Source organism: Watersipora subatra, chromosome 10 (genome assembly GCF_963576615.1).
Source record: "Watersipora subatra chromosome 10, tzWatSuba1.1, whole genome shotgun sequence".
In the NCBI taxonomy this organism is placed as follows: domain Eukaryota; kingdom Metazoa; phylum Bryozoa; class Gymnolaemata; order Cheilostomatida; family Watersiporidae; genus Watersipora; species Watersipora subatra.
Window position 1 is genome coordinate 3349339 of NC_088717.1, and position 12848 is coordinate 3362186.

The 12848-nt window shown below is 34.2% G+C and overlaps 1 long non-coding RNA gene across 1 annotated transcript; it reads right to left on the minus strand.

The window, feature by feature from the left end:
* Positions 1 to 5437: 5437 nt before the first annotated feature.
* Positions 5438 to 9885, minus strand: LOC137406647 (uncharacterized). The gene is made up of 3 exons (XR_010979931.1): positions 9843 to 9885; positions 7895 to 8011; positions 5438 to 5714 (listed from the first exon to the last, which is right to left on the minus strand). It is a non-coding gene; the product is annotated as an uncharacterized lncRNA (long non-coding RNA).
* Between the last annotated feature and the right edge of the window lie 2963 nt (positions 9886 to 12848).

Sequence of the window (12848 nt, forward strand, 5' to 3'; positions counted from 1 at the left end):
TGAAATTCTCTGGAACTTCCCACCAGTGTTGTGGTTTATTGAGGCCATACTCATTACATAGATTTCTGTACTATACATATGCGACAATATTATGTCACTCAATTTGAGCATTATACACAGCATCCTATATACACTGATACACACGTGTTCATATATATTTATATATACCCTATATCTAGATATACCGTAGGCCACCGTAGATGTATAATACATATACCAACAAGTAATGTTTCAAAGCATTCAAGTTAGAACAGAGACCTCTAAGAGTTGAGTACATTAAAACTAAACGGTTTTTAAGACTAAAAATGTTTGAGGCGGCTACAATGCTGTTTCTTGCTCGGCGCGCATCAGGCTGCTATTGATGGTTTGGCTAAATGATGCGGTGTTGTCGAGGCGCTTATGTATCCCATCTGTATATACATGTAATATATAGTTTGCGTGTAAGATAACTGTTATGGTAGTCCACTAGACTATTCATCTACACCTCATAACACACCCTTTTTTATTTACGCTGTTTACCAGTTATGCCTTCAGCTGGCTCTTGAATATCAATCTGCAATAAATCAAATCCATACTCTTATAATGTTATTTCTAGTATGATTGCTTAGAAATTCATTACAGTTACGATATTTCTAAAAACACTTCATGAAATGGCAAACGCTGTTAAGTTTTAACTGCAGCAAGTAGTTTATAACCTGTGAGAATTTGGCATGGCAAACAGGTGCTTTGCATATTATCTGTCTCTCATCTTGAGGTTGTTTGCACTGCCTGATAAGACCATCCATTTCAAAACAAGTCGCTGCTGAAAGCCGTACAGCTGAAGAAATGTTGAGAGCGAACGTATTAAAATTACTTAGAATAATTTCAACTACAAATACTAATTTATTTACGAAGTACAGCAAGCTCAGTAAAAAGATTACTGATCACATCTGTTATTGAGAGACAGGGCAATAATCCTTCCTTGCAGTCTCGCTTGGCATGCGGCAGCATTGAATGCACAGGCATTGCCTACAATAGAAATAATGGACTACTTGTAACTACTAGGCTAAGCATTATTAACACAATATATACCAACAACTTCTACAAAGTATTTTGTGAAGTCATTTCGTTGTTTATGTGGTAACTCCTCAAAGATAAACGATTTGTACTGCTGACAGTCTTGTCCATGTAGAAGTTACGGCATCATAAAAAGTTGTCAGTTAGTCTCTGAGAAGAATTTGTGTATTTATTGGAGATAAACATGCTGTAAGGTTAAAATTAATTGTAAAGCCTGAGAACCTGTAAAAATCTGTACAACTTAAAGTGTGATTTTAACTCCAGCCTGTCAGTAGGCAGATTAATCTGAGCTAGTTATTTTGGTAAAAAAATGAATTTAAAGTTGGATGCACGCCATTTCAGCACCAGTGACCTTTTCTGTGAATTGAATCTCAATTGGCTGTTTCTAGCTGAGGCTCTCTAAACAATGAGCTAAAATAATTGTGACTAGACGCACCATATGTAACTCCGTCTGAGCCACAGACTGGCCGGTAGTTTAGGGGGCAGATCACCGGACACTCCTCACCTAGAGGAATCCTACCAGCTGACGCTAGGGCTAGAGCCACAGCCAGAATAATCGAGAATGCTAAAGAATAGACAACAACAACACTCACTCTAACATCTCCTGGGCCTTGTTAGTTACTGAGTATGGTGGGTGTTTGATTAGAGAAGTGGCAGATTCCCTAAGAAAGAATACGTATTTGCTTGAAGAGGTGTTTCACAAAACAATCTGTAAATGAGGGGTAGGGTAGAAATTTTTAGTTTATTAGAACTGAAAGGTGATTAAAGTAATAAATAATGGCATGCTTCTGTTATGTAGTGATACTGCTTGGTAGTGTTCTTTAGTAGAGAAACACGCTGCCAGGACTAGGTTTTTTTATAAGCTACCTCGCGTGGTCCTAACACTAATCAAGGGCTTCTGGAACTGTCAGATTAACCCGAAGGGATGCTTTTTTGTAACACGTCCAGTCTGATAGAGCCAGGTAGCCATTTTACTTGTCCAATGTGCGAAGGACAGAGGTGGATCTTTAACGTGCCAACATTGTCAATGTGGTACACGGGGCCACCAAGTTATGGTCTAGATCCAAAATACCCAGCAATTTAGGGTTGAAAGCTTGGTGTCAGACTGGCATTACGCAGGACTCGAACCACCAACCCCATGGTTAACAATCAAAGGCACTACCACTAGGCCAACCTGACACCGTAAGTATACTATGAAGAATTAGGTGGTTAAAGTGTACTATGAAGAATATGTCAGGTTCAGAAGAAGTAATAAGTTAAAACACAATAGCAGGGTTAAAGAATCTACTTGGGAAGAAATTAGAGAATCTTCCGGAAGAATCTGCACCAGTTTTTCTATTTCACTTTTAGTAATTATTGGTGAAAAACCTTTTTTGGCACAAACTAAATTTAATGAATAGGACCAGCTTCATTTGTAAATGTTCAGCACCCAATTCAACAAAATAAGCATTTTAAATTTTCTTTCTTCGTCAACCAGTATGTTAATTTAAAATTCTAAAATAAGCTGACCTTGCTCATGATGACCATTTGCTGTCCTTAACAATTATGGTTTCAAAAAAACATGTGAGCTACATTTTTTTAAAAGAAACCATCTTTAGAATGTGGCTGGTATCAAAACTAAATTCTATACCCATTTTGAAGCACAAAAGTATGGATTGTAGATTTTAGCTCAAGACATATTCTACTATAACCTATAACTTTACCTGTTGCCTTCATGCTGGAAACTCTAAAACATTAGAACAAAAAACAAATGAGATGTTCATGTTATTGTAATATATAAGAAAACTAGCATAAGATAACATGGGTACTAACATATGTTTCTTAAAATATAATGAGGTCACACCTTAATACGTTAAGCAAGATACTAACATTAGGCAATATCCTTCCACAGCATCAGAGTTCACCAACTATCTACTGTGAATGCTAGTAAATTTGTCACTAGGATGTTACGAGTATTATGCAGTGTATACTATATCATATAGCATGATATTCTGTTCATAGGTAGAGCTCGTCTCAGTGTGACTGCAGCGCAATTATGGAAATTTTTTCATTTTCTCATATAGCATTAGCAGGCACGAGCTCAATTAGAATGTTTAGAGTGCAGTTATTATTTCGACCTTACTTTCTAAAAGCTGCTATGATACCATATTTAGAGACTAAATTGCTATCTAAGATTGATGAGACAGCTTTTAATAGATAACTTTACTGTGGCTGTTTGTGCCGGCAGTGAATATATTGCGACTAACAAAACATTAACAGCTACAATGCATAAACTATAAGTTGTCTTCTCTCTTATTCCGATTACCACTAGAAAAGAGCAGACAACTAATTATGTATTATTTTATTGTAGTTCAACAGCTGATATTGAAATCATCAGCCAGTCTTGGGTAAATGAGATACTCAGCAAGGCAATTTGGTTTATTCTTAAAATACTTCCCTTTCAAGAATTAAACAGCAAATCAAAAAATCATTAAAAGAATTCATAACTATTATCAAAATAATATCTAGAGTGAACATTGAACTTTGAGATTTAGCATTGAACGCTGTGTTATTCATACTTGTCAAAGTCGTTCCAGAAAAATGTGGAGTTCTTTGGTTTGATCAAACCAGCAGTCAACAATCCGAGGGCCAGTAGTAGCACTAATCTCGAAACGTCTGTATTAAAGAAATACTCGTATATGGAGTTTTTCTTGGAATCAGCTAAATCAAACTCGAAACCCAGCTATTGTAAGTGATTAAGGCTAAAGGTTATCATTATCTTTGCTGGTAGTTTAACATGCTGTGAGAGATCATCAAGTGTAATAACTATGCATACAACTATTCTGTAATGCTAAAAAGCAGTTGATTGACGAAGTCATCAGAATGTTGGTCTACCAAGCCGAAAGTCGTGAGTCCAATTCCTGTATGCTGCAGACTCTGTTTCCATCAACCGATCGTGGCTACTACAGATAATCTCATCTAAAAATATCCTTTTCCATTTATGGAGAGAATATGATCTGTAGCAAACCAGTAGTGTTGACCTTGATAGAGTGGTGGCTCGTCAGCATAAAGACAGTGTAATTTGAGGCAGAAATAGATGCTTAAAATCGGAAACAAATAAGAATTCAAATAGTTACAATACAAGGGCTTCAGCCGACAGATGAATGTGAGTTATATTATATTATAGTACAAAATATCACTATTTATTTAACGAGCTTTAAACTAAACTTGTTGAAACATTTCTGAACAAAGTCAAAAGGTCGACTTCTATAACACATAGCCTAAAATAACCATACCTTAAGTTTCGACAACCACTGACAAGTGAATTCATTAGGTTGTACGTATTTATTTGTAGGCATGACTAGTAGACTTTATATTCAATGTTGTTCACCCTCTCCAGAGGACTCACTTTGTGATTTTGGGCTAAAGAAGTATGGTTATAAATTAATTATCATTAGTTGCCTGACATTAAGAAATGAAGCTGTTGCAGCATGTTTCATAAACTCGTAGTATTGTGTATTATACATACTAGTACCCTGTCACTCTAGTATGCCATGGGAAACTCAGCAGAATGTCATCAGGATACAAATGTCAAATTTTGTCGAGCGCAATCTTTTTTCGCAATCTCCAACTGTGGCTTCGGCACGGTTACTATTGCAGTAAAAATTCTATGATGACGATTCAAGTTTAATCACATTTAAACAAAACACTCTATGGCTGGTTGCTCGTATTTATTCTGCATGGTAATCCCTAGAGGTCTTCCTCTCCATGAATACTGGCGCCAGTCTGCAAAGAAATTTAAGGAAATACTGGTGTCTATCATTATATTTGGAGACTTATGTCTGTGCTGAACCAGGTCTATAAACATTGTCTGGATATATTGTTGTTAAACTTTTACATCTATGCATTAGTACCAGTTTGCACAGATTTCTTATGACTACAATTATTTCAATCTCAGGACTCTGTTTCTAATAAGTGTCAATGGGTACTCCTGTTAACTATTCCTGTATAGAAATATCCTTCACAATATAAAAATGTCTTTAAAAATTCAGGTTTCTAGAGATAGACTGCAACATAAAAGCTATTTTACAAAGTGACATCTGTCGATGAGGCTGAAGTAGCCTTTTCTGTGTTTTCTGTCTTTACTGCTTTTTCTCTTGTTCTATTAAATTGCAGAGATCTTTTCATTCATGTGAGTCACTCGCTGCTCACTGCCTGCCAACTCGGCTCTGCACCTCAACTAGCCACGCTATTGTGCACATAGAGCCTTCATCGATGATGTTATGGCTTATTTTTTGCAATTTAAAAAAAAAACCCAGTACAGTTCTCAAAATTAGTTGAAATTTGAGAGTAGACAAAAATGATTTAATATTTTTGGTTTTCATATTTTATTTAATGTAGGTATATATGAATACGTGGATAGGGATATATAATAATTCTGGATTAAGCATTTTTGAAAAAATTTTAAGAGTGTAATGTAATGTTCATCAATAGAATTTAGTTTTGGTAGAATTGATCCTCGTGTGTCAGTTTCAGATTTGAATGCAAAAAGTCCTTTATAACGAGTACGAAGTTGACCAGATGTTGTTATTTACGACACGGTCCTTGCTTAACTACTGTAAGCTGTACACCTTTGAGTTGCTCTTGACAAGCTCCAACTTCAAAGTCGCATTGATTGCCTAAAATAAAAACCTTTATCAATAAAACAGCAAACGCTAGTACAAGTTGTTAAGTTCAAGGTTGAAAGCAAAGAAGTGGTGCTTTTAGTACTCCAGCTAGTTCCAAGGAACTAAAATTTGCTTTCTATCTAGCAAGAAATATCATCAGCTGCAGTTAGTGATCAACAAAATAATTATTTGAACTGGTTTTCAGCAAAAGCTCGCAGATTCTGTTACTTTAGTACTTGCCAACTAAATTACTGAGGAACTACTGAGAAAGGAATTTATGACTGTACACAACTACTAACATTATTAGTTTAATAGGTCAAGGTTAATATATCATTTTAACAGTTACTAAAACTAGTCAAATATAATGTGTAATGTATAATATGACAGCTTGTATATATCAGTTAACTTTTACTAACATTAGCGGCTTACTAGGTGGAGTGCAAGATATGCTAGCTCACAGTTATTAGCAAGAGCAATTTACTAAGCTAACAACAACACATCATAATTTATAGATGTTAAAACATCAGTTTAACATGTTCAAAGTTACTACCATTAAATATTAATAATCCAAATGCAATGATTTTAAGTACGTATTGAATCATACATATTAGACTGAAGAAATCAGCAATTCTATCCTACATGGCTCCTGAGTAGATAACAGATTACCATAAGTTAGAAATTCATGTTTATTTTCTATAAATTCTGTGTTTATTTTTCACTGTCACACCAATTATAATTGTGCTAAAACCTCTGTAATTATCAATTTACCAGTTTATCACTAATATTCTACTTCACTTAATAAAAAAGCATTATAGTTTATTGTGGGTTCAATGAACAATTTATGCTAGAATGAATCCGATAACAAGACATCACATCCGTCTAAAGGGCACTTTAGTCATTGCTCTGTGCACTCGCATTATCTCGCTAACATGACTCTCTGATGATTAAACAACACTTCACTAGGGTCAATATGACTTGCTTAGTCCAGATAATCTCATCTAAAAATATCCTTTTCCATTTATTGAGATAATATGATCTGGAATAAACCAGTAGTGTTGACCTTGTTTGAGTGGTGGCTCGTCATCAGAAAGACAGTATAATTTGAGGCAGAATGGATGCTTAAAATCGGAAACAAATAAGAATTCAAATAGTTGAACAATTTTGGGTATTCAGTATTTACTAGTTCAAATGTTTGAATGAAGATTCAAATGGAAAGATAGCAGTTTTATCATGTGTCATGCGTTATCACTGCTTTCACTTATGCCTTCCCTGACACATGTAACAATAATTTTACTGATGATATGAGCCATATATACTGTTAAATACTACTATCATGTACTATTAAATATACCAAATTGTTTATCCAAAACATAATTCTTGCTACTGAATTCTAATGACAATAGTACTATGTACTTACATGTATATAACAATAATAATATGTGCATGTCTATGACCATCTCTAAAACAACGCAGTATAAAACATCCTAAACTTTGTGGATGAGAAAAAGGCAAAATCAAGAGATTAAAGAAGACAATTTCATTGAATGCAAACTTCACATGTAAGTACTTGATAAGTACTTGTTCTCTAATTGATGCTATTACTTGATGAATTCAGTCTATTAATAACTAGGGCCTATCTCCTGCGGCTGCCGCTCATAAACAGCTGTTGTAAGTACCGCAATGATGGTCATCCAAATTCATCAAAACCATAAAAGTTAACCAATCAAAAAAAGTCAAGAGGAATTATAAATGTTCCAGTATTTCTTGGGTGAAAGATTATTTACCATTCTGGAAATTGAATGCGAGCATTGGTGAAAATTTCAATACAAAACTGCCACCGTACTTAATGTATCCCATAACCCATTGTAAACATCACTGCTTCATCACTAATTATTTTGAAAAATAATTTTTACTGTGTAAGTTGTTAACGCAAATAGCTGGAAACTATATGAACTAGTATTATAGTTTTCTCTTGAGACAGAATTTCTAGAATCTCATGTCAAAATCATCTTATCAAAAGTTTGTCAATTCTAGTTGAGAGTTTAGTCAATTTGTTGTTTATCAAGTCTTCGCTATTAGGATGCAAAGCAAACAGTAAGTCACAGTTCATCTGTGGTTTAGAATATTAAAGAAAAGCACTTACTGTAAGTGAATCAATAGATGCCCTGATAATAAATTATAGGCACACTTACTGTATGTTTCTCCATTAGAAGCACACACCGGCCTGTAGTTGTATGGACACATTTTCATGCACTCATCTTTAGCCCAAGCTACATTCAGCCCAACCAACAGGAAAATTGTAAAGATTCCTGTAGTCAAAACACTGTTGTCAGAGGTATATAAACATACCACATACATGCTATTCGATACAAACATGAGATAGTTTTTGTATTCCTGCAATTTATTGCTCAAAGTTGCTATCCTTACCTTAACACGGATATCATTATGCTGTTGCGCAACGTATTATTCTGGGAGTAAAAATGATAGGAGTTTGTAAACACCTCAAGTTAAAGGTTGGAGCTGTTCCAAAAGTAATTTAGTTTTTATCCGAGATTTTGTGAGTAACACAAAATATATTTTGTGTTACTTTTATACCTTAGCCACAAATTGATTTCATTACGCTGTAGGTCCTTTAATAAAAGGAAAGTTTTTACTACTTCAAAATAATTTCGTTACTTATATTGATGTATATAGACCTTTGAAATTTCCAAAAATCCCCAGACAACTCAATAACGCAAATAGGTGATTTGCTATATGTTGCGATATTATTATATGAAAAAAACCAGTAAGTTTTGTTAATATTGTTTTATATATTTCCACTTTAAAAAAGCTGTTTTGTGTTTGTGATAGAAACATTTATTCCATGAATGCCGGGCAAGTAGAAGGCCATGGAATGAGCTTAACGCAAGACTAGAAGGCCCGTACATTATAATTTCAGTATTGCCCATTTTAAAATTTGTCAGGTGTGAGATAATTCACCATCACACCATTATATTCTTTTATACGATTAACGATATCTTTTAAAGTAAAGTGTCACGATATGGCGATTCAATTGTTTGGTGGTCATTTTTAAACTAGACGATTTGAAAATCCCTACCCAACAAATAAATTACCATATTGTGAAGCTCTATGTATTTTAATACAACATAACACTGTGTGATTTGTAATTGCAAGATCAGTCTATTATAGTAGTGAGTCGGCAAACATAGTAAGTAAGCCTATCCTAGAACATACATGTATATAGCAACGATAGAGAGCTGACATGGCAGCACCAGTGTTAGCCTTCTATATACACTCTAACTGTTGATTATGTAACTTAGTATTGCATTGTTTCTGGCAGCCACTTTACATTTTTCCTCAAGTAGTGTTGTGGTCAGCCTTTGAATCTTCAAAATCAAATCTTTGAATGTTTGAAGTTAGTTTTCACGTATTAGACAACTTCAAGCTGGAGTCAGATTGTAAAAATTACTAAATGTCTCTAAACTTGTTACCTGGCTTATCTCTAGCAGTCTCATTTTTAAGTTGAATAAATTCTTACTATTTTATAAACATTCTTCAATTACCTGTCTGGAAACTTATCTGTGTAACAACTGCTGAAAAATGTCTACAGTCGAAGGGTAGACTATATTTCTATCAGCTCCGGTATGTGTGTTCAGTGCATTTGTGCCAGTGTGTTTAGCGTGTGAGTCTGTGTGTATGTGAGAGATTGAGTATGATATCTGCTTGGCTTACCGCAAGCAGACACTGCGCACATATTTTTAAGAGAATCGTTGTACAAAAATGGCTCTGTGATCTTGGCTGAAGATGTTTAAGTCCAGTAGCGAGAGAACCTCAACAACTAGAGACATATCAGCTACAGAAAGTAGTTTGAGGTTGGTGACATTCCTGTTACTACCAGTGGCCATTTTATAGAATTCAACCCCAACCTGTTGTTTGAAGGCCAGATGTTCTACAACACTAGGTCATGGTTGATCATGGCTGGTCATGGCTCCAGACGCATTCATGATGTTCACAGAACATTACTGTATTGACCAATACTGTGTTGGCAAATGCAACTGGATGTTTGAACTGAACAACAACAAACAACAAAAAGCAGCTCAGTGAGTAAAATGTTTAACCATAAGAGTATACTGTACTTACCAACAAAGTTCATCTTCTTTCACAGCTGTACAACGTACTCTCATCCAGCTAGCGGCTCTTTATACAGCTTTATAGTCGCTATGTATGACTAAACTTTTATTGCCGTCATATAACACATTTGAGTAAATAGTTAAGGATAGATAAGTATTCTGTTTAGGCAGAATGGTGCCATCAAAATGTCATTTGATGTCGTAATCTTGTCCTTCATAAGATATGTCTTAGCAAGGCACGCTTTTATTGATGTCTAACTTTCTGAACTCAACAATTAAGATAACATATTTTCCTTGTGCGGAACTTTGATTAAAAATCCCACGCAGTGATCTAGCCGAGTTGGCGTCAAATTCTTCTGTTCAAATGTTTGTCGGCAATGCGAGATCTTAAAAAATCTTAATATATCTTACTGCATATATTATTCAAACAAATGATCTTTCTAAATCTTTGCATCTTCTTGATTTGCTTATGCTAAATGTTTATTTTACTTCGATTAAAGGTTTCAAGATTTTTTATGGTTTGCGTCCTCATATTTTACATGACAGTTACAGGTTCTCAACTCATTTGAACTTATGTGTTATAAACAAATTGCATACAACCGCTAACAGCTATTAAAAAACCATTGCCAGTTGCTTTAACAATCTCCTACCTAATATTCGCTCTTTTAGCAGAAAAATGCATTTTTAACATTATTTGTTAAGCTAGTTATTCGATTTTAGTGGCTAATTGTTGCCATTTATTGTTGTATGGCATAATTTGAAAAACGTTTCTATTGCAAATGAAATTATTGCCAATAAAACAGAATATATATAATATATGGAAATAAGGTCTAGTCTCTGTTAGATTCTGCCCGAAAAGCTAAAGTTAATTTTTTTTAAACATAAACAAAAAATTTTAGTTCTTCTATATCTAAAATATTTAACTTAAAGAGAACTGTGAGTATGACTTGTTGAGTGTATACTCAGCATGTCCAGAGCCTGGCTATTCTAGTATATGATTGCACTACATGCAGCTGTTTATACTATTATCAGTATGTAGTAGTGTCTTTGATGTGAATAATCTTGTAGCATTTAGCTTTTTAAAGGCCAGGGTTCGTTGGAATTGTCCTATGCTGCTACTTTATATATAAATCTTTGTCTATAAACTCCACATAACTATTGCGTGTGAAGCCGTATGTCTGTTAATCTGTAAATAAACTATGCACAATGTCGCCATATTTTTGGCCGATTTCATATAAACTTCGCACGCATATGATTTTGCGCTTTTTGCCAGTTCACCAAAAATATTTGGGTTTAAAACTCGTTTTTTAAGAACCAGCCTATTAAACATCCACATCATTAGAAAATGAAGAAGGAGCCATTGCGTGCATTAAAGACAATAACCTAACCTTTATTTTTAACTTGTTCTTAGAAACTGTTAAAAAGCTGTTTCTGTATGAGTTGTCTTCTCACAACTCTTTAGCATCAATAAAGAAGTGATTGATTTTCACAAGAATGGAACCTGTTAGTTCCTTTTTATAATCTTTAAAAAAAATTTGATTTTTGTAATTTGATGCCTTATTATACCATAGCATGGTAAGGACTATGTAGTGTAGGTGATTAGCTTGATGGTCTGCAGACCTGAAGGTTCAGAGTTCAAATCCTCGGTGAAGCAGGTTTCTTGTTACTAAAGCTCCACAGCTATAACTGGACAGACAAACTACAAACACTAACAATTATATATATAGAAGAAGATTAATTGTTAGCATATAGTTTTTAACATAGTTTTATACAGTGCATTTGTTGTAATGCTTTGTTTATTTATGTTCCCTTCTTATTAAAGATTTATAATCGGTTTAGGGTGTGATCTGAATTAACAAAATACAATAATAACTATGATAATACTAATTTATGGTAAGAATGTTTATTGCAACATAAAATGGTAAAACAGATCAAGCAAGTAAAGGTATGATGTTACATTGCATTCTATATTACATAGTCTGATTATTCCTCTGATTGTAATAATTATTCCTAATATTAAAATCATAGAAACTTTGAAAGCCCAGACATGCAGTTAAAAAAACAATGTAAATCTGTGATGAAATTGCAGCTAGTCATCCTAAAGCTTTCTAAAAGAAATACAATTTAGTGTTTGCTACCTTTTTCAATATTCATTTACATACATGTAAATATCATATGGTTTCTAACCATATAACCAACTTAAATAGAATTAAAATATCTTGGGCAGCTATAAAAATTTATATCATTCATTAGTGTAAGCAGAGAGAAATGGGATGCTGAAAAAAAATTGTTTCATTTTTAGTTTTATTAAAACGCCTGCTTTAGAAGCGCATTCGGGAAATTCAAGACACATCTTTAGGTATGATTCATTTACTTCAAGGGCTGTCAACTGAGTTCTAACAAAGTTCATGTAAACACAAAGTGCAGCTGCAGGCTAAAAAAATTTATAGACTTCAATCATCAGCAGAGTACATAATATGAGTGATTTGTACTTGTCATCTACATGTGCACCCTGTACACATTCGTTATATACTGGTGCATTTGCAGTATGCTTAATACACATGCACCCTGCGCAGGTGGTGTATACGGGTGTATTTACAATATGTCTGATACACATACACCTTGCAAAAAGCTGGCATATACTGATGCAGTTACAACATGTCCAACACATATATAATCCTTGTACACAGATGTTATATACCAATGTATTTATAACAGGTTTAATACGCATGCACCCTGTATACAGTATGCACCTTGTTGGTATATACCGGTGTATTTGAAATATGTCTGGTACACATACATTCTGTACTCATGTAGGCCGTTGCTATAAACTGGTATATTTACATCATGTCTAATACAAAGTATTATACATGATATACCGTGTATACCATGATACACAGTATATGCCGTGTATAAAAAGATAAGATTGCTGGTTTTTGTAATATAGTAAAATAGTAGAGCTAAGGTGTGTTTTTAATGCTCTTTAAGTTTGGTACTACGACTAGCTCTATATAGT